Source organism: Pieris brassicae, chromosome 8 (genome assembly GCF_905147105.1).
Source record: "Pieris brassicae chromosome 8, ilPieBrab1.1, whole genome shotgun sequence".
NCBI classification, from domain to species: Eukaryota; Metazoa; Arthropoda; class Insecta; order Lepidoptera; family Pieridae; genus Pieris; species Pieris brassicae.
In genome coordinates this window covers 15,726,856-15,732,986 of record NC_059672.1, presented here as the reverse complement: position 1 = coordinate 15,732,986, position 6,131 = coordinate 15,726,856, and positions in this window count along the sequence as shown.

Here is a 6,131-nt window from a genome sequence, read left to right as displayed (position 1 = left end):
GGCAGCCTCCGTGACGTCACGAAGTCGCGCCGCCGCCCTGCTGTTTCGCCTACTCAATGAAGCTTGCTACCAGGGTTGCTAACTACATTGTAAAAACAAAACTCCCAATTACACGCCAATATATGATTCAATAGGGTTAATGTGAATGCTTTTGTCGTTTAGCAACGTCTGAGGTAATTTGTAATTTCAAATTTAATATAATTTTTACAAATCACCTTCACAACAAATCTTTGCAGGCTTCCCAGACAGAGATCAATGGATATTTATGATGGAAAACCTCGCACTTCCTACATGAACACAATTGTTTTTTGTTGAGGTGTGATGGGATCTATGTGTGTGAGTGTGCATATGTATGTTTGCATGCCTCTATGCGGTGTGTTCGTTTGTAAAGGTTTGAGAATGTAGGTATATGTGGCCACCTACAATTTTTTATTTGCCTGTATGTACCTAGATAACACTGTAAATGTTTGGAAAATGAAAAACGGCTCATTGTAAAAAGTTGCCATGGCATACTTTTATTGTTTTTCGAAGAAACCTCTTATTATCTCGACACCTGCTATAGTCAAATATTCACCAGTCCACGCGAAGGTATTTCTGGTCGTCGGATAAAGTATGGGGAATCCATCTGGTTCAAAGCTTCCTGACGAATAGTAGCAGATGGATTCCTTCTTTAATAATCTTTCTTCGTGTAATACTTTTTACACAGGAAACAGTGTGGTGGGGTTAAATCCGGTCCTTTACGTCTGCCAAACTCTCGTTTGATGTATGGCATGTGGCGCCATCTTGTTGAAACCATATCGCACTAATGTACCCGTGAAATTATGACAGCTGCGGCAAAAAGAAATTGCGTAACATGGCTATGTATCGCTCAGTATTTACTGTCACAGAATTCCCTCGCTGGTCTTCAAAGAAGAAGGTCCGATGATTCCGTGTGCTGAAATAACCGCCCAAACTGTAACTTTCGCTGAATGCAAAGGCTTTTGGTCTTTGAAACGTGGATTTTCTGAAGCCCAATAACGACTATTTTGTTTATTTACGTGCCCGATTGAAAATGGGCTTCGTCTGAAAAAAGAATATTGTTGAAGCTCCGAAAACGCTCTGAGAACCGAGCTACAGATCTTCACCTCCCGCGCTCCGCTCCCATTCGCCGTTTCAACGTTTTAAATTCGTACCCCTCCGTGGCGCAGCCTGTATAAGGAACTACCATTTGTTAATATGTTTTGTTTGAAATTATGTGCAATTTAACAATTGCGGTATGTTTTTGGTCTGTATGTTTGAGTTTAGTCTGTAAGAATTAAAATGTCTATTTTACATTTTAGTTGTACCAGAGTAAATTGCAAGTTATAAAAGTTCCTGTATATACTTCTTCTTATTGTTTGATGAAGAAATAATTAATTAAATTCTCTAAGCTAATGACATAAAAATCTACAAACAACAAGACATAAAATTATTTCCTGTATGCGTATTGTATATTGAATCCGAGGGCTCAATTTAATCAACTTCATTTACCGTATCAAAACTATCCATTTACAGATATTAAACTAGAACTCTTGCGATTGCAACTGAGGTACTTTAATTAATAAAGTTAATAACAGATCAGGTTCTGGTAAGTATGGGAGTGTACGAATGAATGCAGTGTGAGAAGGTACGTTGTGTATTTATAATCAATGTGGGGATCTACCCTACATATAAATTTTTCATTTTCTTTAAGATAGTAGATACTTAACTACTATAATAATGTACCAAACTAATATTGGGTCGGGAAGTATTGGGTCTGAAACTGATATATGTAAGACAGTTTTTCTACGAGTGCTACGTGTTGAATATAAATAATTCTAGAAGTGTCGTCTTTTGTTTTTAAAGTTGTGTTGTGTTAAAAGCGTGTTAATTGTAGGAAGAAGTGGGTAAGGGTATACGTGTTTGTATGTGTAGTAGTTAACACTACTATATACAACATAGGTAACATTTTCTTTAAGAAAGTAAGTATTGGGTCGAGACTGATAAATGCAAAACAGTATTTGGAAATATATGCCCATAGACAATCTAGTTTTTGCATGTGTTCAATATGGATAATTTTAGATTCTTTGGGGATCAGTATTTTCCCTTTTATCTGTAATAAATTTGAATTACTAATGGATGTTATTTTATCTGATACTCTGGTGACAGATTGATGAGTAAAATATGCACCAATAAACAAAGTGCAAATTGTAAAGAATTAAAAAAATAAACGCAAATGCTGTACCGAAAACTGTAAATAGCAACCCCGAAAACACGGTTAGCTGCTCGCCAATATGTGTTTAATTAATGATACTACAGTATCGGATCCATGAAAACAAGCTCTATATCAATTCACTACTGACTCCACAAAATTTCTAGCTTCGCAACGGTGCTACACTTTACATACAATGCACCATTGCTTCAAAATATTTAAAAAAAAAGATAAATTATCCATATGATGTGATACCTTCTTATTGATTACAAAGTAAATAAGTATATTGCACCGTTTTAACTTAATACTCATCGATTTTTCTTCTTCACGGCGTAAACAGAATTTGATAGAACGAGTACTTTAGTTAAAAGAGTGAAATTAGAGGATTTTATGAATAAACAATAGAAGTTAATGGTTTAAATTGTACTAGATATATTTTTTAAATAAAACGATATAAAGTAAAATATTGAACAGGATTTACAGGAGGCATTCCTATCGATCCTCAATGCAATGCGATTCGGAAAGCGCAAACACTACGTCGTTCATCCTGACCATCTCCTCTTCAGCAATCGAGTAGGCAGTCAGTTCCACTAAATGTTCTGGAATACCTATCTCTTTTAGGATTTCCCATACGCTATCCCATCTTATGCAGTCCTTGGAATAATCAAGAAAACACATAATATTGGGCAAGTTAAATTCTCGGTTTCTTTCAATGAGTTGCCTGACGTTTCCACGGCTTGACTTGATAAATACCCAATATTTATCGTTGCTTTGCTGATTGTAAGCTTCCGAGAACTATGTGGAGTATACTACACAACATACTATACAACGTACTACCGTGCAATATAAGAGCTACTGATTGATAATATTTACATTTCTTTATCGAGCCTTTCTTGTGCTATATATATTACCACAGATGCTGTTCTTTAGCCAATCGCTCGACCTAAAACTGGTAACGTAAGTCTTTTTTGACGCCTTTTTCTCCGAGGTTTTTTAGTTCTTTAGTGAATATACAGTCCCTTTTTTTGGTTACAGAATGTAGACGGGCAGGAGGCTTATCCGATGTTAAGTGATGTTAAACGTCAACGGCTCATCTGATGCCGTACATGGACACTCCCACGGCGCCAAGGCTAGAAAGCACGCTGCCGGCCTTTTAAGAATCGGTTCGCTATTTTCTCTTGCGGCTGACTTGTTTACTATAATTTTTCTCAGAGCTTTCTCATAGTAAGATGTCCTAACGTCTTGGATAAGTTTTGGCAATTCAATCGCCACCAATCACTTAACTAGTCCATCTCGGTCAGAAGTTCTCAAGTCAGAAGTCAGAAGGTTCAGGTTCAGGAGGTTCAGAAGTCTAAATTCTCTAGTAATACTTTTCACTTGTACAAATAAATCTTTAGATTACTGGTAAAACTAGTATAGTTTCAGAATGGACCTCAAAATCCTTATAAATTATATAACATATTGGTGGTGATCTCTACGACCTTAACGCAGTAACTTCGCCGATATGTTCTGATAATGGACTTTGTTGGACTCTCTTCTGGTAAAAATCTCTTTCCCTCCCTGAATTATCTTCCACGTTTTTCCGGATATCCACAATTTTCATCCACTATAAACATTTTGCTGTTGTATGTCTCTCCTCGCACTCAGTATGACGTTATTTAGTCTCGTCCAATTTGTATCCGGGTCTGCACTGTTGTCAGGATTTGAGGCTTTGTTGTTAAATACTTCTTCCATAGTAGTAAGGGCTTGTGGAGTAAGTCGTCGCAGACTATTAACTACATCGGCCGCCAGCAGTGTATGATCGCTGCCGCAGTCAGCTCCGAGGTATGTCTTTGTATTATCTCCATACTGCTATTGCTCATAAAATAACTTAAAATATTTATATAAAAGTTGATTATGTAATAGATATTGAAGAACATTTTATTAAATTCCAAATTGTTTTGGCTAAACTAACTTAAGAAAATACCTAAAAGAATTTTGGTGTTTTAAAGTTTATGACTACACTAGTACATAATAGATTTATTGTTTTACAGACTCGTAAAATTACACTATTCTTGTTTTAGAAGGAACAATATTATATGAACCTTGTAATGGTGTTAACAAGTAAGGTAGACAGGGGCACCCACTTTCTCCAACAAGTTTCCTTTTGTAAACTCTTTCAATTTAAGCCTCTCATCGGTAAAATTCGGTTATGTATTACACATGCTAGCCAATCTTCCAAATTAATCAGAAAAAAAACCAGTATAGCAATCAGGGTCATTCAGGCCAGCCTGTAATAAGAGTGTAGATATTAAAGCACTAAATCAAATATAAGATATTAACTACAGGTAAATATGCAATATTGATTCAAATTTCAAATATAGATTTTTATGGAACTTACATGAACATTATTGAAAAACATTTTCTATTTCTATAAACTTCATAATTCTAAAACTATGATACGCATCCACCCTTGAACCCCATAAATTCTTCATATATAATTAAGTAAAATATATGTATAAGTAAAAATATTTTATTCCAATAAATTTTATTTGAATATTTACAAAAATTTATAAAAAAATATAATAATAATTTGGTTCCGTTTAAAACTTTAGGTACAAAAATATTTTTAGGTCTTAACAGGTCAACAGTTGACAATTTTACACGTTAAGGTATTAAAAATAATCTATGGTAACTATAACATTAATATACAATTTGTCAATTTCAAATGTTAACAGATTATTTTTTTTAACAAATTCAGTCAAATTATTATAAAGAGAAAACGTGCCACCAATAATACAGAAACCCGAAAGTCTTACACACAAATCTTTGTTTCGAATAATAAATGGGGCTAGTATTTATTTACATCACCGGCTCATAATAATATATAAACCCGCCCTACAATTTGGCAACTGTTCGCTTACATCATGCCAAGATTTGATATTTACAGTAATGAAAGCCTAACCAGTTACCTAATTAATATTCTAAATTATATCTAAACAGGTCACCTAAAATGTTTTATAAATAAAACAAAGGCTTGTACAGTAAAGAAAATTACGAATGCATATGAAATTACAAATTATGTTTTTGAGTTGGTTTTTTTTTAATAAGCGCATGAATTCTAAAGAATAATTTACGATTTGTCTTAATTATAACTGGTTTCAAAAACACAGAATTGTCTATAGTACACGGGTACTATATCCAAAATACCAATTGTTGCTACAAACTCTATAGAAAGAAAAGTCAATGAAATTCAAAGAACTGGCGCTACGACTTTTTTAGATCTGGGCCTCAGATTTCTATATATGCTTCGTGAAGATATTTTGGCAAGTAGGTGATCAACCTTCTGTTTCTGGCACGGTTTCTTCACAACCTTCACAGTACGAACCATTGTTAAATGCGCACATAGAAAGTCCATTGGTGCCCAGCCGGGGATCGAACCTACGACCTCAGGGACGAGAGTCACACGTTGTAGCCACTAGGCTAACACTACTCTACAACAAAATACGCTACAAAAAAACTACTTGTATAAATAATTAATAGCATGTATACGTCCACGCTTTGTCATTCGGCTTTAAAATTGGAAGATATAGATTAGATAAGATATAAATTATATATTATCGGTGTTTATTACAAGTTACTGAATCGATTAGATTTAAGCAAATTCTTACATTTGAATAACCGGGAAATATAATTAATTTTAATAGGAAGGAAATACTACTACCACAAGGAAGGCCCAAAACAAATCGGCTATTTAATGTATTATGGACACACTGAAATAAAGACATACTTAAACAAAATGGTAAATAGGTACAAATAAAGACACTTACCTATCAAGAAATATTTGGTTGGCTTTCAATATACGTATTACGCATTTTCTCTTAATATAAAAATACAACATCAGCGTTGTTAATAGAACTTGTCTTTTTTCCGAGAAATCGTC